This window comes from Antechinus flavipes, chromosome 4 (assembly GCF_016432865.1).
Source record: "Antechinus flavipes isolate AdamAnt ecotype Samford, QLD, Australia chromosome 4, AdamAnt_v2, whole genome shotgun sequence".
NCBI lineage: Eukaryota > Metazoa > Chordata > Mammalia > Dasyuromorphia > Dasyuridae > Antechinus > Antechinus flavipes.
This window is the reverse complement of record NC_067401.1, coordinates 172,969,701-172,991,131: the sequence shown is the minus strand read 5'-3', so window position 1 is coordinate 172,991,131 and position 21,431 is coordinate 172,969,701. Positions and strand designations below refer to the sequence as shown.

General features: G+C 35.8%; 1 protein-coding gene and 1 long non-coding RNA gene across 3 annotated transcripts in view; one reads left to right on the top strand and one right to left on the bottom strand.

The window, feature by feature from the left end:
- The window catches only part of SEPTIN9 (septin 9), a 324,173-nt gene that overhangs the window by 67,357 nt on the left and 235,385 nt on the right, over positions 1 to 21,431 (top strand). The gene's annotated exons all lie outside the window — the stretch shown is intronic.
- Positions 14,137 to 21,431, bottom strand: part of LOC127560707 (uncharacterized) — a 32,709-nt gene continuing 25,414 nt past the window's right edge. The window contains exon 3 of the long non-coding RNA XR_007953391.1: positions 14,137 to 14,775. This is a non-coding gene — a long non-coding RNA (uncharacterized LOC127560707). The remainder of the gene's footprint in view (positions 14,776 to 21,431) is intronic.

The window sequence follows — 21,431 nt, the reverse complement described above, 5'->3', positions numbered from 1 at the left end:
TAGTGGTGTAAACATCAAGCTGTTTTCAATCTAGGCTTAAATATCAATGCCCAGCACAGCAAATGACACACAATTAGCACTAACTGAATGTTGATGCTGATAATGATGATGAATTTGCTATGTGAAAGGAAGCTATTGAATGCCAAAGTAAAATAATAAAGGATTTTATTTGTGGACTATCTGCTGCCTTAAGTTTTGAGTTGTTGTTTTTAGAGAAAGTGCTTTGAAATTATTAAATCTTGATTAAAATGTATATGTGTATGTGAAGGTTTTATGATATCATGATAGGCTCATACAGATAGCTCTCCATTTGGAAACTCTTTCCACCAATTACCAGTCAACATCCACACAAAGTTGGGTTTCTGCTATGACTGGTTGTCTATTATTACTTGGTGGATGAGTGAGTTGATTGAAACACAAAAGCAATATGGTATTAGATTTGGAATCAGAGAACCTAGATCCAGATCCTAATATTACCACTGTTCTGACTGGTTGGGTGACTTTGAGCAAATCATTTAATTTTGGCTTTAAATCAAAAAAATCTGTGAAAAGAAGATTTTGGACTAGATGACCTCAGAAGTACTCATTAGCTTTAAATATACTTTGAATAATAAGTGTCAGAGACAAGATTATTTGAACTCAGGTCTTTCTGATTCCAAGCTTAGCACTCTCTACTCAGCCATGCTACTTCTTATGTAGAAATAGAAGTTATTGTAGTTATCATTTTTGCTTTTGCTTTATTTCCCCCAAACAGGGAGTCAATAGTACTCACTGTCTCATTTTCAGGCTTCAAACCTATGCTCTAGGCAGTGCCTAGAACCTCAAACTACTGCCCGTGGGCCAGATGCGGCAGCTGAGGAAGTTTATCCCCCTCACCCAGGGCTATGAAGTTTCTTTATTTAAAGGCCCACAAAACAAAGTTTTTGTTTTTACTGTAGTCCAGCCCTCCAACAGTTTGAGAGACAGTGAACTGGCCCCCTATTTAAAAAGTTTGAGGACCCCTGCAGCGTCCAGAAACAAAACTTCATTCACATGATCCAAATTTTCTTATTTTAGTAATAAAATAACACAATGCAATGCAACACAACATAATTAATATGATATAATGTAATAGATATGATATTATACAATACAATATAATATAGCATAACATAATATATTAAAACATAACATAACAGGCAACTAGATGGTGCCGAGAGTCAGGAAAACTAATCTTGCTAAGTTCAAATCTGATTTTAGATACTTACTAAGCTGTGTGATCTTGAGCAAGTCACTTAACCTTGTTTATCTCAGTTTTCTCATCTGTAAAATGTATTGGAGAAGAAAATGACAAACCATGCCAGTGTCTTTATTAAAAAAATACTCCAATACAATACAAGAGACTGCTTGTATCTTGTTTTTCTGCCCAGAAAAATGCATATGATATTTCTCTAAAGGTGAAGAAAATAAGATCAAAATCAAGTACTAATAGGTGTGTGACCTTGGACACCTCATGTTGCTTTTCTGGGACTAAGTTTTTTTTTTTTTTTTTTTTTTTTATTGCTTTAAAAAGAGGGACTTGGATTAGATAATTTTTCAAATTTTTCAAGACCCTTTCCTGTTCTAAATATTCACAGACTTAGTTCTAGGTTAATGTACCTTCCTCATTTTATAAATAAGAAAACCTAGACCTAGTGATGTTTTTGTTTTTTTTTTTTTTTAATATTTTTTTAAAGTAATCAGGATGAAGTGACTTGCCCAGAGTTATGCAACTAGTAAATATCTGAAGACAGGTTTGAATTTAGGTCCTCTTGACCCCAGGGATGATACTCTGTCCACTGCATCACCTACCTGCCCTGGGAGTTTTTGTTTGTTTTGTTTTGTTAAATTATTATTGTAATTATTGCTTTCATTTCTTTTTACATCACCTACATCTTTCCTCACCCCTCCAATTCTCCCTCCCCCTTCCCCCCCCAAGCCATGTTTAAATGATTTGCCCAACTCATACAGGTAGGAAGTGGCTTATCCAGGATTTGAGTCCAGGTCTTCTAACCCCAAATACAGGATTCTTTGTCTTGTGCCATAATTCTCTGAATCAATATTTACTGCTCTGTGGTCCTATGATTCTGTGGCATTCTGAGCCAACAAGGCCAAGTGTAATTTATATCCCTGGGTGTCTCTAGGCCCTCCAGATTAGGTACCTTTATGGCCTGTGATAATCATCTTCCCTTATGGGATTTTCATATCAACCTGGTGCCAAGTTCCTTCCTGCAGCTTAATCTTTTGCCCAGAATGTTTTTGTAACTTCTAGTTGTAGTACTCTACTAACAACTCTCTTAACACCCATTTCTTGACCAACTTGGCATTTTGAAGGACAGTTCTGTTTTTCTGATACATCACAGTTTGAAAAGCTATTTCCCAACAATAGTCCTAGGGCATAGAGTCAGTGTAAGGAAGTTTTATTAAATATGGATATAAGAAACTTAAGACATAAAGAAAATAAATGTTCTTCCTAGGGAAAGCATCATACAGTGTGTGAAGTACTGAAGCAGAACTAGATTTTATTTACAATTTGCTTCCATCTTGTTTTTTGAGGGACAGCTTCTGATATACAAAGCCTGTGCTATTGATAGATTGCTACACCATTAGAAAAAGGAAGAATAATAGGAAGAGCCTTATGTCATTTTGATGAAGCATTAGGAACAGAATTTGATCAGTAGGCGGTAGGAACTAGGGAACAGGAAGAAATTGCTAAGTAAATGTCCAGCTATCTTATCTTGACAGCCGATTGCAGTGGTTCTCAAACCTTTGTTCTCAGTATGTTGTTAAAAAAACTATTGAGGATCTGTTCAAAGAGTTTTTGTTCACATGAGTTATATTTATAGCTATTTACTATATTAGAAATAAAAAATAATTTTGAATTTATAGACCCTCTGAAAGGGTTTCAGAGACCCCAACAATTCTTTGGACTAACTTTGAGGACCACTGGCCTATTGGGTTGCTCTGGGAAGACTCTCTTCTCTGACAAAGCATACTAGGAAAAGATGGAAAAGGTATCTAGTACCCTGAGTTGGATAGGAACAATGAATAAATTCTTGATTTCATTGACATAGTGAACTACTGAATTAGCAAACTCTTGAGAACTATTGAGGCTCATCACTTTCTGTAATGGGCTAAGGTTCGAGTTGATGCACTGAGATCTCATCTTCTCCTATGATATTCTCTATCTGAGTTTTCAAAGTTTTCAAAGTTTTCATGAAACTATTCTTGGTTCTCCTATCTTTTTGGATTTTCATGCCCACTAACTGTAGATGTTTTCCAAAACTCTGTTCCGTATCTTTTTCTCTTTTCCCCTATGCTTGCTCATCTGGTAATCTTATCAATTTTGTGGGTTCAATTATTATCTATACTGATATTAACCATATATATTTATAAATCTATAAATCCTAGGCCAAGTAACTCATCTTCAACATGTCTATAACAAAATTCATCCTTCTCTTCCTGTCTTCCCCCATCCAAGCCACATCAGATTTGAGGGCACCACCATCCTGTCAATTGTTTGCTTTCTAATTCAAACTGCATTCATTTTGTTTGTGCAAAATTTTTTTATTCTAGATATCAATTTTCCATTTCATCTTCTGTAATCTTTATCCTTTATTTAGTGATGAATGCTTTCCCTGGATATAGATATTTTCCCCTGCTCCCCTAAATTGTTTATGATGTAAATTTTTATATCTAGATTATGTATCCATTTAAAGTTTATCTTTTTATATTTTGTGGGATGTTTTTCTAAACCCAATTTCTATTAAACTACTTTCTACTTTTTGGAGTAAATTTTGTTGAATAGTAAGTCTTTATCAAAGGATTTGGAATTTTGAGATTTATCAAACCAGGATACTGTATTCCTTTACTTCTCTATGTGCATATGTAAAATTTGTTCCATTAATCAACTTTTCCAGTTTTTAATCAATACCAAATAGTTTTCTTGCCAAGTCTTCTTTTTTTGCCATACTTTGCCAGTATGTTTTTTGGATTTTTTGTTCCACTAAATGAATTTTTTTAAGCTCTGTAAAGTAATTCTTTTTTTAAAAAAATTTTATTTTATAATAACTTTTTATTGACAAAATCCATGCCAGGGTAATTTTTTTTTTTTTTACAACATTGTCCCTTGCACTTGCTTCTGTTCCGATTTTTCCTCTCTCTCCCTCCACCCCCTCCCTGAGATGGCAAGCAGTCCTATATATGTTGCAGTATATCCTAGATACAATATATGTTTGCAGAACCGAACAGTTCTATTGTTGCACAGGGGGAATTGGATTCAGAAGGTAAAAATAACCTGGGAAGAAAAACAAAAATGCAAATAGTTCACATTCATTTCCTAGTCTTCTTTCTTTGGGTGTAGTTGCTTCTGTCCATCATTTATCAATTGAAACTGAGTTAGGTCTCTTTGTCAAAGAAATCCACTTCCATCAGAATATATCCTCATACAATATCGTTGTTGAAATGTATAATGATCTCCTGGTTCTGTTCATTTCACTTAGCATCAATTCATGTAAGTCTCTCCAAGCCTCTCTGTATTCATTCTGCTGCCATTTCTTACAGAACAATAATATTCCATAACATTCATATACCACAATTTACCCAGACATTCTCCAATTGATGGGCATCTATTGAATTTCCAGTTTCTAGCCACTACAAACAGGGCTGCCACAAACATTTTGGCATTGCCTGTTGGAATCCTTACAAACTGCTAACTAATTAGAGTTGATCTAATCTTACAAGAAGATGTTTTGGGCAGAACCTGAAACAAGGTACTAAGTAGAACTAATTAGTACAATGCTTGTGTTTGCACCTTTACTCATTACACATTTACTCATTCACAAGTATGCCAGCTTCACAAAGTAAACTTTTTAACTTTGTGAGTTCACACCTCCTTTGAAGCTCTTTGGGCCAGAGAGCACTATGGGAGAAAACCCATAATCCCATTCTCTTAGAAGATTCACATATAAGGCCAGTGTAGTTCTCTCTTCACTATTCTATTCGAGAATATATTTTCCACTTGGCTGACTGATCGCAGAAGAGAGTTCAGCTGGACTGGAGAGGAGCACTCTGGTGCCGACAGAGAGCACTTTGAGAGATTTCAGCGGAATTACGCCAGAAGCTCTCTCTCCGAGGCAAGGCAGAATATTTTCCACTTGGCTGGCTGGTGGCAGAAGAAGAGTTTTCAGAGGAAAAAGCTACGAGTCGAGAGTTCAGTGGACAACCAGATTCATCTTCATCTCACCCCACTGTAGTTGGTGGCTGGGCTCCTGCACTTCCCCCACTGAGCCTAAGCTGGTCTGAAAGACTCACTAGAAAGCTAGCTGAGCCCCAAGTGAAGGAGACAAGAGATTCATTCCATCTCTGTGCTGGTTGGAGGTTGAAGAAAGCAGAGACAGAGGCTAAAGGACAGAACCTTAGGATTTGGAGATATTCGGAGGGCTCTAAGCTAAACCGGCTGTGATTTGAGAACAAGAACTCCAAACATTTGAACCCCAACACTTCCCTTCTTTAGTATTTCTTTGGGATATAAGCCCAGAAGTAACACTACTGGATCAAAAGGTATGCACAGTTTGAAAACTTTTGGGGCATAATTCCAGATTGCTCTCCAGAATGGTTGGATTTGTTCACAACTCTACCAACAATGCATCAGTGTCCCAGTTTTCCCGCATCCCCTCCAACATTCATCATTATTTTTTCCTGTCATCTTAGCCAATCTGACAGGTGTGTAGTGATATCTCAGAGTTGTCTTAATTTGCATTTCTCTGATCAATAGTGATTTGGAACACTCTTTCATATGAGTGGTGATAGTTTCAATTTCATCATCTGAAAATTTTCTGTTCATATCCTTTGACCATTTATCAATTGGAGAATGGCTTGATTTCTTATAAATTTGAGTCAGTTCTCTATATATTTTGGAAATGAGGCCTTTCTCAGAACCTTTAACTGTGAAGATGTTTTCCCAGTTTGTTGCTTCCCTTCTAATCTTGTTTGCATTAGTTTTGTTTATACAAAGGATTTTTAATTTGATATAACCAAAATTTTCTATTTTGTGATCAGTAATGTCATCTTTGCTCATAAATTTCTTTCTTCTCCACAAGTCTGAGAGATACACTATCCTATGTTCCTCTAATTTATTTATAATCTCGTTCTTTATGCCTAGATCATGGACCCATTTTGATCTTATCTTGGTATATGGTGTTAAGTGTGGGTCCATGCCTAATTTCTGCCATACTAATTTCCGGTTATCCCAGCAGTTTTTAATCAAATAATGTTTTCTTATCCCAAAAGTTAGGATCTTTGGGTTTGTCAAACACTAGATTGCTATAGTTGACTATTCTGTCTTGTGAACCTAACCTTTTCCACTGATCAACTAATCTATTTCTTAGCCAATACCAAATGGTTTTGGTGACTGCTGCTTTATAATATAATTTTAGATCAGGTACAGCTAGACCACCTTCATTTGATTTTTTTTTCATTAATTCCCTTGAGATTCTCGACTTTTTATTGTTCCATATGAATTTTGTTGTTATTTTTTCTAAATCATTAAAATATTTTCTTGGAAGTCTGATTGGTATAGCACTAAATAAATAGATTAGTTTAGGGAGTATTGTCATCTTTATTATGTTCGCTCGGCCGATCCAAGAGCACTTAATATTTTTCCAATTATTTAAGTCTGACTTTATTTGTGTGAAAAGTTTTTTGTAATTTTGCTCATATAATTCCTGACTTTCCTTTGGTAGGTAGATTCCCAAATATTTTATGCTATCAACAGTTATTTTGAATGGAATTTCTCTTTGTATCTCTTGCTCTTGGATTTTGTTGGTGGTGTATAAGAATGCTGAGGATTTATGGGGATTTATTTTGTATCCTGCTACTTTGCTAAAATTATGAATTATTTCTAATAGCTTTTTAGTAGAATCTCTGGGGTTCTCTAGGTATACCATCATATCATCTGCAAAGAGTGATAGTTTGGTTTCCTCATTGCCTACTCTAATTCCTTTAATCTCTTTCTCGACTCTTATTGCAGAGGCTAGTGTTTCTAATACAATATTGAATAATAATGGTGATAGTGGGCAACCTTGCTTCACTCCAGATCTTACTGGGAGAGGTTCCAGTTTTTCCCCATTGCATATGATGCTTACTGAAGGTTTTAATATATGCTCCTGACTATTTTAAGGAAAAGTCCATTTATTCCTATGCTCTCAAATGTTTTTATTAGGAATGGATGTTGGATTTTATCAAATGCTTTTTCTGCATCTATTGAGATGATCATATGGTTTTTGTTTGTTTGGTTATTGATATAGTCAATTATGCTAATAGTTTTCCTAATATTGAACCAGCTCTGCATTCCTGGTATAAATCCTACTTGGTCATAGTGTATTATCCTGGGGACGATTTTCTGTAATCTTTTTGCTAATATTTTATTTAAGATTTTAGCATCAATATTCATTAGGGAGATTGGTCTATAATTTTCTTTCTCTGTTTTCAACCTACCTGGTTTAGGTATCAGTACCATATCTGTGTCATAAAAGGAGTTTGGTAGGACTCCTTCAATCCCTATTTTTTCAAATAGTTTATTTAGCATTGGACTTAATTGTTCGTTAAATGTTTGGTAGAATTCACATGTAAATCCATCTGGTCCTGGGCATTTTTTCTTAGGGAGTTGGTTGATAGTTTGTTCTATTTCTTTTTCTGAGATGGGACTGTTTAGGATATTTACTTCTTCCTCTGTTAGTTTGGGCAAGCTATATTTTGAAGGTATTCTTCTATTTCATTTAAGTTGTCGAATTTATTGGCATAAAATTGGGCAAAGTAACTCCTAATTATTGCTCTGATTTCCTCTTCGTTAGTGGCAAGTTCTCCCTTTTCATTTTTAAGACTAACAATTTGATTTTCCTCTTTCCTTTTTTTAATCAGATTTACTAAGGGTTTGTCTATTTTGTTGGTTTTTTCATAGAACCGATTCTTAGTTTTATTAATTAATTCAATAATTTTTTTACTTTCAATTTTATTGATCTCTCCTTTTATTTTTAGAATTTCAAGTTTAGTGTTTGACTGGGGGTTTTTAATTTGTTCCTTTTCTAGCATTTTTAGTTGCAAGCACAATTCATTGACCTTCTCTTTCTCTATTTTATGCAAATAGGCCTCTAGAGATATGAAATTTCCCCTTATTACCACTTTGGCTGCATCCCATACATTTTGGTATGATTTCTCATTATTATCATTTTCTTGGGTGAAGTTATTAATTATGTCTATGATTTGCTGTTTCACCCAATCATTCTTTAGTATGAGATTATTTAGTTTCCAATTATTTTTTGGTCTACTTTCCCCTGGCTTTTTGTTGAATGTAATTTTCATTGCATCGTGGTCTGAAAAGGATGCATTTACTATTTCTGCCTTACTGTATTTGAGTTTGAGGTTTCTATGTCCTAATATATCGTCAATTTTTGTATAGGTTCCATGAACTGCTGAAAAGAAAGTGTACTCCTTTCTGTCTCCATTACATTTTCTCCAGAGATCTATCATATCTAACTTTTCTAGTATTCTATTTACCTCTTTGACTTCTTTCTTATTTATTTTGTGGTTTGATTTATCTAATTCTGAGAGTGCAAGGTTGAGATCTCCCACTATTTTAGTTTTGCTGTCTATTTCTTCTTGCAGCTCTCTTAATTTGTCTTTTAAGAATTTAGATGCTACACCACTTGGTTCATATATGTTTAATATTGATATTGCTTCATTATCTATGCTACCCTTTAGCAAGATATAGTGCCCTTCCTTATCTCTATTAATTAGATCAATTTTTGCTTTAGCTTGATCTGAGATCAGGATGGCTACCCCTGCTTTTTTGACTTCACCTGAAGCATAGTAGATTTTGCTCCAACCTTTTACTTTTAACCTGCATGTATCTCCCTGCTTCAGGTGTATTTCCTGTAAACAACATATTGTAGGATTCTGGCTTTTAATCCATTCTGCTAACCACTTCCTCTTTATGGGGGAGTTTACCCCATTCACATTTATGGTTAAAATGACCAATTCTCTATTACTTGCCATCTTGTTAACCCCTGTTTATGCTTTTCTCCCTTCCTTCCCCCTTCCCCCCTTTCCCAGTATTAAGCTTGTGAGCACCACTTGCTTCTCACAGCCCTCCCTTTTTAGTATCCCTCCCCCCGCCCCACCCCGTTTTAGAGTTCCTCCCTTTATCTTACCCCTTTCCCTCACAGTTTCTGCATTCCCTTCCGCTTAGCTTATTCCTTCCCTTTTCACTTTTCCCTTCTCACTTTTCAATGAGGTGGGAGAAGTTTCACCATAAATTGAATATGTCTAAAATTTTTCTCTTAAAGCCAATTCTGAAGGCAGTAAGATACCCACTATATTCATCTCCCTCCATTCTTTCTCTCAGATATAATAGGTTTCCTTTGCCTCTTCATGAGCTGTAGTACCCCCACTTTACCCTTTTTCTGGTACAATGTCCTTTCCACATCTAGTTTCTAGAACAAGGTATATATGTATTCTTTATACATCTCTCTAGCAGAAATATAGTTCCCAAGATTTCTTTTTACCTTTTTAGGTTTCTCTTGAGTTTTATATTTGTAGATCAAACTTTTTGTTAAGTTCTGGCTTTTTCATCAAAAATAGGTGAAATTCGCTTACTTCATTGAATGTCCATCTTCTTCCCTGGAAAAAGATGCTCATTCTAGATGAGTAAGTTATTTTTGGTTGCATACCAAGTTCCTTAGCCTTTCGGAATATCATATTCCAGGCCCTTCGATCCTTTAATGTGGATGCTGCTAGATCCTGCGTGATCCTCAATACTTGAATTGGGTTTTTCTAGCCACTTGCACTATTTTTTCCTTCATCTGAGGGTTCTGGCATTTGGCCATTATATTTCTTGGCGTTTTGATTTTAGGATCCCTTTCAGTAGGTGATTGATGAATTCTTTCAGTGTCTATTTTACCCTCTGTTTCTATGACTTCTGGGCAGTTCTCTTTGATAATTTCCTGGAAGATAGTGTCCAGGCTCTTTTTTTCATCATACTTCTCTGGGAGTCCAATAATTCTCAGATTGTCTCTCCTGGATCTGTTTTCCAGGTCTGTTGTTTTCCCAAGAAAGTATTTCACATTCTTTTCCATTGTTTGATTTTTTTGGATTTGCTTGACTGATTCTTCTTGTCTCCTCGAGTCATTCAATTCCATTTGTTCGATTCTGATTTTCAATGAAGTATTTTCTTCACTCACTTTTTAAATATCTTTTTCTAATTGTCCAATTGAGTTCTTTTGTTCTATGGAATTTTTTTCCATTTCACCAATTTTGTTTTTTAGAGAGCTGTTTTCTGTTTCAGTTCACTAATACTATTTTTCAAGGATTTGATTTCTTTATCCACTCTGTCTTTAAATGAGTGGGATGACTTTTCCAGATTCTCTTGCCAAGCCTCCCTCTCCTTTTCCCATTTTCCTTCTAGCTCTCTTGTGAGAGCCTTTTTAATTTCTTCTATGAGATTCTGTGCTGAGGAACAGATGATCTCCTCCTTTGGGGATTCACCTGGAGACTGTCTGCTTTTAGTCTCCTCAGGGTTTAGAGTCTGCTCTCTATCCATATAGAAGCTGTCAAGGGTTAAAGTCCTTTTCAATGTTTTGCTCATTTTGTCAGAGAAGAATCAAAGACAAACTCGCAAAAAGAAAAAAAAAACCCTAAATGGAGTCTCTTTTTTGGGGGGGAGGGGCTGGGTGGTATTACTGAGCTTCCTCTACAGACTGCGGGGGCAACAGTGAGGCACTATCAGGACTGTACTGCACCTCCTCTCTGAGATTCCTAGAGCGTATTGAGACATTGTGGGGGAAGGGTATTCTTCACCTACTGTGTTTTTAGCTTCTCTGCTGGGCTATTGACTTGCTGCCAGGGCAAAGTATCCAATCCTGCAGCAAAGCTTCCCCTGCAGAGATGACTGAGATCACTCCCCACCCCCTCTCTGGTCTGCTTGGCTGTGAGCTATGTCCTGTGCTCTCGCTGCAGCTGCATGCCTTCAGCCTGCGCCAGATCTAAAACCTTTCCTGCCCTTGAACAAAACCAAACCTTTCCTGGCAAATTTCAAGGATGGCTTCTCTTGGTAACTATTTGTGGGTTTTTTTCAGTCAAGCATTAATTTAGAGGCTTGTAATGAAATGGATTCTTTGCAAAAAGGCAGAGCTTACACAGCTGTGTGCCTCCTCTCCGCCATCTTGGCCGGAAGTCTGTAAAGTAATTCTTAAGGCAGCTAAGTGGCACAGTGGTTAGAATGGTGGGCCTGGAATTAGGAAGACTCATCTTTCTAAATTCAAATCTGGTCAAATAGCAAAGATCAAAGAACTTTTGTACCTGTCACTGAACTGTGGTCCCAATAACAACTCCCTGGGAGTTAGGACTTGCCACAATACTGCAGAACACTCCAATTATCCTGCATCTTCAGGCTTGTCATGGGCAATCAATCACGCCCTGTATTATAACAGTATTCTATATGATTGTATTGTAATCTACCTTCCCATTTATGATTTGTACCTTTTTTTTTTTTTTTTGCTGAGACAATTAAGGTCAAGTGACTTTCCCAAGTCACACAGCTAGGAAGTGTTAAGTGTCTGAGGTCAAATTTGAACTCAAGTCCTTCTGACTTCAGAGCTGGTGCTCTATCCACTGCGCTACCTACTGCCTCAATAGCATATCATTTAACCTTGTTTGCCTTGGCTTCTTCATCTATGAAGTGAGCAGGAGAAGGAAATGGCAAACCATTCTAGAATCTTTGCCAAGAAAATCCCAAAAAGGAACAAAAGGAGTTAAACTCGATTGAAAAAAAATGACTGAACAGCAACAAAGCATTTTTTTGGTAATTTGACATGTCACTGAAAGAGTAAACAATTTAGTCAATGCTATTGTTTTTATCATATTGACTTGACCTAATCATGAACAATTAATATATCTTCATTTATTTATGCCTGTCTTTATATTTGTAGATGTTTTGTAGTTGAATTTATGTAATTTGTATGTGTGTTTTAGCAAGTAGGCTTCTAACTATTTTGAATGTAATTTATCTTTCTATCTTTTTCTACTGGATTTCAGGGGATTAATTTGTTAAAAAAGCTAATGGAGATTTACTTTATATCCTCCTATTTAAAGTAATAATTGTTTCAATTATTTTTTAGTTGACTTTTGGGTTCTCTGTAAAATGTGATAATTTTGTTTTCTCTTTGCCTATGCTTAGTTGCTTATTTTTTAATTGCTGTTAACTAGCACTTCTAGCACTATATCAAATAGTTGTGGTGATAAAAGGCTTCTTGCTTTAACCTAATTTTATTGGAAAAGCTTTACCCTTTCCCTATTACACATTATTTTAGCCATCATCATATTAAGGGTAGGTCCACTTATTCTTATGCTTTCTAGTTTCTTTCTTTCTTTCTTCCTTTTTTTTTTTTTTTTTTTAGCAGAAAGGCATATTGTTTAGTCAAAAGGTTTTTTTTTTAAAGCACGCACACACACACACACACACACACACACACATATAGTCATGTGAATTTTATTGTTTTTGTTAATGATATTGGATATTATCCTGGCAATAGTGTGTGATATTTTAAACATTTTCCTATAGACTATTTGATCAGTATTTATTAGGGATATTTGTCTATCATTTTTTTCCTCTTCTTTATTTCTCCCTGGTTTAGATAATAAAACTTCTGTCATAGAGAGGATTTGGAAGGATCCCTTAATTTTCATTTCTGCAGTTTATGTAACATTGGAATTAATTATTGTTTGAATGATAAAATTATTAGTAAATCTAGCCCCAGTGTTCCAGAACATTTTTCTAAATGGTTTTTTCTTCCAGTATCAACACATTCTAAAAATAAATTTATTTTAAATAGATTTATAATTTTTAAGCTAGAAGAAACCATAGAGATCACTTAAAGCAGTTTGACAACATTGACCTTGTGCAATAATGAGTTCTGATATAAAAAGGCTTTATTTTAAGTAAATTGATTTTTCACTATTGACCTAAGAAATATATCAATTCACAAATATGAAGCTATAATTCAAGGATTCTTTAGGGTAAGGACATTACTAAATGAAGGTTGTAAAAAAACTACTTTTCTCTACAAAGTAATTTTGATTTGAGGGTGAATCTTACTACCTTACCTGATATATAGAGCTAGAGATTTTTTGTTAAAATGTAAGTAGGAAGTTTTTAAGTGTTTTCAACTATTTGAGTAAGCTGGTTCCCATTAATATGCTGCTTAAAACTGGTAAAAATCTTGGGCTTTCTCTTCACTATTTCTTTTCATGTCAATTACTCTAATTCTAGGACTTTCTCTTATTCTCTCTGGTCATATTTGCTTTCTAATACATATAGGTTTAATTTGTTTTCATGTACAATTAACCTTTTCTACAGGGATGGGCAGTTGATCAGTTTATTCCATTGGCATATCAATTTTGGGGCAGTTAAATGACATAGTGGATAAAGTGCAGGCCTGGGGTCAGGAAGACTCATCTTTTTAAATTCAAATCAAAAAGTCTCAGACACTAACTATATGAACCTGGGCAAATCAATTGGTCTGGATTGCCTCAGTTTCCTTTTTTTTTTTTTAATAACTTTTTATTGATAGAACGCATGCCAGGGTAATTTTTTACAGCATTATCCCTTGCATTCATTTCTGTTCCGATTTTTCCCCTCCCTCCCTCCACCCCTTCCCCCAGATGGCAAGCAGTCCTTTACATGTTGAATGGGTTGCAGTATATCCTAGATACAATATATGTGTGCAGAACCGAACAGTTTCCAGTGTTCTTTCTCTGGGTGTAGCTGCTTCTGTCCATCTTTGATCAATTAATTGCCTCAGTTTCCTAATCCACAAAATGAGCTAGAGAAGGAAATGGCAAATCACTCCTGTATCTCTCCCAAGAAAACCCCAAATGGGGTCACAAAGAGTCATGCTTGACTGAAAAATGACTAAACAGTAATACATCTATATTGGATAACCACTACAGAAACATGATGTGCTAGATTCAGAATTGAGTTGGAGAAGAAAATAGATTGGATTACATTTTATAAATTAAACAGAACTTTTAGTGATTCTAACCTGCTTCCTATTTTCAAAACTTTTTTTTAAAATAATACTATCATTTTCTTAAAGATGCTATATAACCACCAGTCATAGAACATTATGATCTATGAAGGATTAAAATATGGTTTACCTGAAAAGGAATGGAAAGATGCATAGTGGACTCAATAAGATATAGTATATTGTCAATGATTACTTACATTTGAAAAGTGCAAAGAGAGAAAGAAAAAGAAGGAAAAGATGGGGTAAAGAAAAAAAGAAGATGAAGAGGAGAGAAGAAGAAGGGAGAAAGAAAGAGATAACAAATGGGATAGTTAAAAGTTGGATTTATTAAATAGATCTTCTATGGAAGATTTTTAGAAATATCGGACCTAAAATACATATTGTCACAAAAACCCAGAGAAGAGAGAATATTTGAGTCATTGAGGAGGAGAGAGTGATCAATAGTATTTAACAGTGAAGAGAAGTCATGGATTAATAGTGAAAAGAAAACTGAATTTAACAGCTAAGATATAATGACCTAGATAGGTTTAAAAGCTGTAATCATAATGTAGCAAGCACAGAATTAAGGCAGGATTTTTTTTTTAAATAATAGCTTTTTATTTTTCCAAATACATGCAAAAATGGTTTTCAGTTTTGTATTCCAATTTTTCCTCCTCTGTCCTCTTCTTCCTGTCCCCTAGAAAGCAAAAAATCCAATATAGGTTAAAAATGTATAATTCTAAACATATTTTCACATTTGTCATTCTGCACAAAAGGGAAAAAAAACATAAGAAAGAAACAAAAAAACAAGCAAACAGCATCAACAATAAAAAGGTAAAAATACTGTATTTTGATCCACATTTAGTCTCCATAATTCCCTCTCTGGATATAGATTTTTTTTTTCCATCACAAGTCTACTGGAATTGTAAGGCAGGATTTAAATCCTGGTCTCACCTCACTCCAAATTCAGTATTCTTTCAACTACTTCAAGCTTGTAGTTGGGAAACCTGAGTTTTCTCTCATTCCTACCTAAGCCACTTAATAGGCATGTGACTTTGGACAAGTCTAATAATCCTTCTAGACCTCATGTGTTTAAAAAAAAAAAAAGATATTTGTACTGGACAATCTAAACACAAGGTGGAACTGTAATTTCTTTCAGGTCCTAGATATAAACCTAGGTCATATGCCTTCCGATATCCTAGGTGCAGAAAACTAAGGTTCCCTGGCTCTTTTGCTTTGGGTCTGAGATGGATCTTTAATTTCTGTTTGTCTCTGTCACACATACTGCTCAGAACTGGCAGTTCCATACAAAATGTTCTTCACTGGGATATGACAGAGAGGCCAAATGACTCATAGTTGGGGGGAAGGGGAGGGACAGAGAAGAATAGTACAAATTCGATTACTGTCCAGGGGTCACTTTGTGTTAAGAGACAAATGGTTCAGTTGCCTTGATTTGACTGCCAGAACTGTTGTAGCAGCAGCAAAGGGTGTGGAGAAATGTCATTAGATAGAGAAAGCAGTAACATCCTGCCACTCACTTCCCTCCCACCCAGATCATTTCACCTTTAAAATGTCAGAGCAAAGGGAGAGGAAAAGAATCTTCCGGTCCAGATAGATCCAGATAGGTTTGCTTTTAATATTCAATCTGGAGTATCCATTAGATTGTGTGCTCCTCAAAATTAGGAACTGTCTTTTTGCCTTTCCTTATATTCTTAGTACCTCAGCACAGTTCCTGGCACAAAGTAGAGGCTTAATAAATGCTTATGAAAAGACTGGTACTTGAAGCAATTTCAGTATTCTCCATCCTTCACCATTATGTATACCTTCTCCTTTTCTTTTTTTTTTTAAATGAATTTTCTCTTCTTCTCTATTCCTTTCCTCTCTTTCTCCCCACCCTTCCTCTGCCTTTTATGCCTATTGGTGTTCCTCAGAAAGCAATACTTAGCTCTCTGGTGACATTCAGGGATGGTCTGAGCCTTCCTATGCCGTTTGAAAAACTAGGTATTATTCTACTTTCCAGTGTCTCATCACCATGAAATGACACTGAGATAACCCTTTTTCTGTTTGTGCTGCAAAAATATTTCTTATGCTTTAGCATCTAGGATAGATCTTGAGTTTCTTGATATTATGACATTGTACCAGACTGCAATAAAAAATGTGCATAAAACCTACTTTCACTTATTTAAGGATGAGAGGTTTGGATAGCACAGATAAATCAAATCTAGAATAAATAATAATATAGGCAGCTATGGAGCCTTTCTTGGGGATCCTGAATTTTGGTGGATGAAAATAGGATCTCCACATCATCCTCACCCTTTCCAATTCCCTCACCATTTGTAAAAATAAAGAAGATGGGGAGGGATTGTCACGAGGCTATTTTATTTAAAAGTTTAAAAAAGTATGAGAAAAATGTATCTTCAACCCCCTCTCTAAAAGAACCACACCACATTATTATATAAAATCTGTAATCCTAAGAGGAGGGTAAGATTAGACATTGCTGATATTGACAACTCCTTGACTGGGTTAAGTCACAAAAAAACTATTTTGGGCCAAATGGTATCCAGTGGCAAAAGTGCCTTGGCTATAGAAATGTGAGGAGAGGGCTGTTCACATTCTAGGAATTAAATTAAAACACAGCTAACACAAGAAAACTCTGATCAAGTGATAGAAAATGTCCTACACAATATCCACAAAAATTTCACTAGAGTTGCCCATGGCCAGGTAAAAGCTTTGTCATCTGGCAGTTTGTGCAAATGTTTCAGAGCTCCGGACACAAACAGGTAGTATCCCAGGAAATTGAACTTTTTGAGATGGTAGAAGAGGCATTATAAGCACCATAAGTGGGCTCATGTGGGAGGTCACACTACTTGAAGTGACTCATAGGAGATTAGAGAGTGAATGAAGGCTCCCACCACCTCTACTTAGTCCCCTGGGTGGAAGAGGGATGGCATCACTGGTTCTATCCTAGGTTCTCTGTCCATTTCTCTCTATACTCTTCTGCTCTGGCCAGAAACTCTGTGGGGCTTCTCCTTCCTGAATGATTCCTTATGAAAACAAACTAAGCATTTTTTGCCTCAATTCTTATCTAGTCTTCAATTACCGAATGAGTGTTCCCTTAGACAAACTCAAACCTGGGAAAGACCTCAGCTTAAAAAAGTCATGGTCTCCCACTTCATCCTGAGCCATCAAGAGTCATTCTGACTATACCTTGCCACTGGACTCTGATGAGAGACTGAGGCTGATGACTTTGCATGCCTCTGTCTCAGTTATATCCAATTCACTTGCAAGCCAAGATTTCACCCTCCTGATATCATTGGTTCTCTTTGAGAATGAAGGGTGAATGACAACAATCCTCTCACTTGGTAACTTCCTTAGTGAGCATGAGTTTAACTATCTTGTCCATCAAGATGACTCCCAGATCTCTATATATAACTCCAGTTTTTCCTCTGAGCTTCAGTTCTAATAATTAGTTGTCTATTAGATATTTAAATAAAATCAGATGTTCCAGAAACACCTCAAACTCATTCTTTCCATCCCCCCAAAACTTCCCCTTTTGAAAATTCTCTTTTTTTATAGAATGCAATTACATATTTTCACTCCCAGGTTTGTAATCTTAACATTATTTTTGACTACTGATTTTTCTTCAACCCACATATTCAATCAGTTGTCAAATCTTATTATTTCTACCTTCACAAAATCTTTTTTGTCTGCCTCTTTATTTCCCTCACACAGTTACCACTGTAGTACCTCAGTTCATGCCTCTGTCCCCTCTTAGTTTATTGTAACAGCCTCTTAGTTGGTCTTCTTGCCTCAGATCTTTCCATAGTTCAGTCCATCCTCCATAGTGCTGTCAAAGTAATTTTCCTTAATTGCAGACTTGATCGTGTGATTCTCTTACTTTACTAATTCCAGTGGATTCCTAATAGACTCCTTTAGAATTAAATATCTAGTCCTCTTTTTAACTTTCAAAGCTCTATAGAACTTTGTCCCAACCTATCTTTCATGCCTCATTGGACATGATTTCTTCCAAATTCTGTGGTCCATACAAATTGGTCACTCTCTCTTCTTCTTGTACCCAGAACTTCACCTCCTCTTCTGCCTTTTCATTATCTGCATGAAAATTTTCCTGCATGAAGCTTAACCCCATGTGCTAATGCTCTCCCTTCCAAACTATTATGTGTTTAACTACTGTGAATAGATCAATTATCTTTACATTTAATGTATTTTCACATGTATTTGTTACATGTATATGCTTTTGAAGTACTTTTTCTAGCAGTAAATAGTTGGAAGAAAAGTAGATGTCTTATCATTTGAGTAATGGGTATACAAAACTTAACATATGGATATAAAGTAACATTATTGTGTTTTAACAAAATGAAGAATCTGGAGGAGTTTCAATATATTTGTATAAATTGATGCAGAGCAAGGGAAATAGAACTAAGAGCAATTTATACAATCACTATAATAATTTAAAGGAAAACAGTATTGAAAGACTTCATAATTCTGGTCAACACTGTGACTGATAAAGGAAGAAGAACCAGGGAAGCAGTCTATATAATCATTATAATAATTTAGAGGAAACAACACTTATTGAAAAATTTCAGAAATCAGATCAATGTGGTGACTGGATATGACTTCAGACATCAAAGAGGTACGACTCTAAGTAGAGAATGACATATTTTTGGATAAGGTCAATGTGATTATTTTGATTGAGTGTAATTATTTATTTTAAAAGAGTGTTCTTTTGAGAATGGGAATGAACAGCGAATTCACTGAGAAATGACAGTGATGTTTAAAAAAAGTAAATAAAGATTTTAAAAGAATACATACATACATACATGTATATATTATATGTATGTCAAACACAGATGACTCAAGAATCCAGATATTCAGTAAATGAGAACAAAATTTGACTAGATGACACAATTAGTTGTCCTTCTATCCTCTAGATTGTTTTCCATACTAGGGATCCCCAAATCATTCTTTTTCCTTTATACATTTTAGTTGTCTTTTTTTCCATCCTAGTAACCCAGTCTTTGTAACCAAGTCTTTGTACCTGTCTATCTTGTATATCATAGCTCAGAAATGGGGGAGAGGAGACAGAGACAGAGAGAGAGAGAGAGGGAGAGAGAGAGAAAGAAAGAAAGAGAGAGAGAGAGAGAGAGAGCGAGAACGAGAGAGAATATCCAGAGTATTGTTCATCATTACACAAATTAGTAGCAGAGCCAAGACCAGAACTTGATTTTGATAATTCCTCTTTTCACTTTATCACAATGCCTGATTGTTTTTGGAGGTGATAGACCTTCTCATTGCTGGTTGCCAACTATATATGATCTTTCCCTACTCCTACAAAAGGATTGTTTTTCTCAGTGAACTCCACACATAACGCTTTGTATCAACCTTTGAATTTGTATTGAGTGGCTGATGATCTCAATTCTAGTATGAGTAATCTCTTGGGATATGTAGCCATTCATCCATCTATACAGGGACAGGGTAGGAAGGGAAAGGAGAAAGAGACAGCAACTCCTCAATGATGAAGTCACCTTGGTTACTGTGGCCTTTTTAAAAATAAGCTTGGCCACAAAAGGCTCAAGTTTTCTTTTCTATTCATTCTTGTTCTCACTGTCATGGAACCATGGCAGAATTGTTGACTTAGTACCAAGTCTCTAGCACAATCATCTCCAAGGGAGTTATAGCAGTGGCCAGGCCTTAGTCTCAGAAATGGCGTCTAGGGAGATTGTTGTGGAGCTTTCAGGGACAGCTTGTGAAACTTGGTACAACAGACTGGGGGGACTGAGTCACTGCAGCTGTAAGACAAGTCTGTACCAGGCTGGTGACTCACTTCTGGGCCACTGAAGTCCCTTGTCTGACCTTGCTCCTTCTATAGCCAGACTAAAAATTTCTCTGTCCAGTTGTTGTGAAAAGAATTGAGAGAAAGAGATAGAGAAGATAAATGAAGGAAGTGAGTCTGAAAGTACTAAGAGTTAAATACATGACAGGTATTACATGGTTTATCTTCTTCCTCACCCCAAGCTTCAGTATTTCACAAATCTTCTTTAGGTAGAAATAATAGAGTGTTTTGAAAATAGAAAGTATTTGAAATTAAAATCTTATCTCTGCCACTTTATGACTTTACCTTTTTGACCCCAGTTTCCCCATTTGTAAAAATGAATGACTCAAACTAGATGACTTCTTTGTCCCTCTCATCCCTAATCCTATGACCCTATGATGAAAGTATTTTCAACTTTATCGCACATTTTCCTCCTCCCCCCACCATATGCACTGCTGACTGGCTAACATGGCCTTCTTCTGTACATCATCCTTAAAGTCCCTATTCTCTTTTTTGTATGGTTTGTATGGTAACCAAAGGAAATTCCAGTAGAGTTATTATAGACATTTTTTATATTTGATAATAAAAAATTCACTATACATATTGAGAAATGAATCAAAAGGACAAGAAATGAGTTTTTTCCTCCCTCCCTCTCTCCTTTTTTTTCTTCCCTTCTTCCCTCCCTTCTTTCCTTTCCTCTTTCTCTCTTCCTTCCCTCCTCCCTCCCTCCTTCCCTTCCTTCTTTCCTTCTTTGTCATGAATTTATTCTGTTCTTAAAAACTTCATAACTTCCATTTAATCTTTCTATTTCTAGTCCTTTTTAATGATCTGGTCCTGTGATTTTCTCTAGCTTGGCCTTCAGTCTTCATCATTTAACTGAATCTGTCCTTTCCAAAGTCACCAGTAATCTCTTAACTGTCAAATCTGATGTGTTTTCTTTCTTCCCCTCAATCCTTATTATTTTTTTTTTCTTTTTAACCTTTGGAGCAGTCAGTGCTTTTGATCACCCTTCTCTCCTGAATAATCTCTCCTCATTTGATTTTTTTTTTTTTTTGGCTGAGGCAATTGGGGTTAAGTGACTTGCCCAGGGTCACACAGCTAAGTGTCTGAGGGTAGATTTGAACTCAGATCCTCCTGATTTCAGGTCTGATGCTTTATCCACTGCCCCACCTAGCTGCCCCCTCTCATTTGATTTTTATAACACTGCTTTATCTTGGTTCTTCCCCTATCTGAGGGACCATTCTTGTCTTTGTTATTGAATCATCATCTAAAACATGTGTCCTATCTGTGTGTATACTCCAAGGCTCTGTTCCTGGACTCTTTTCTCTTTCTATACTCTCTCAGTGACTTCATCTCTCATCTGGGATTAATTATCATCTCTATGCTCATGACTCCCAGATCTATATTTTGAGCCTTAATTTTTCTCCTGGTTTTCAGTTTCACATGTCTAATTAACTATTGGGTATTTTGAATTAAATATTCTAGGCATATCTCAAACTCAATATGTGCTAAAGTAAACTTAC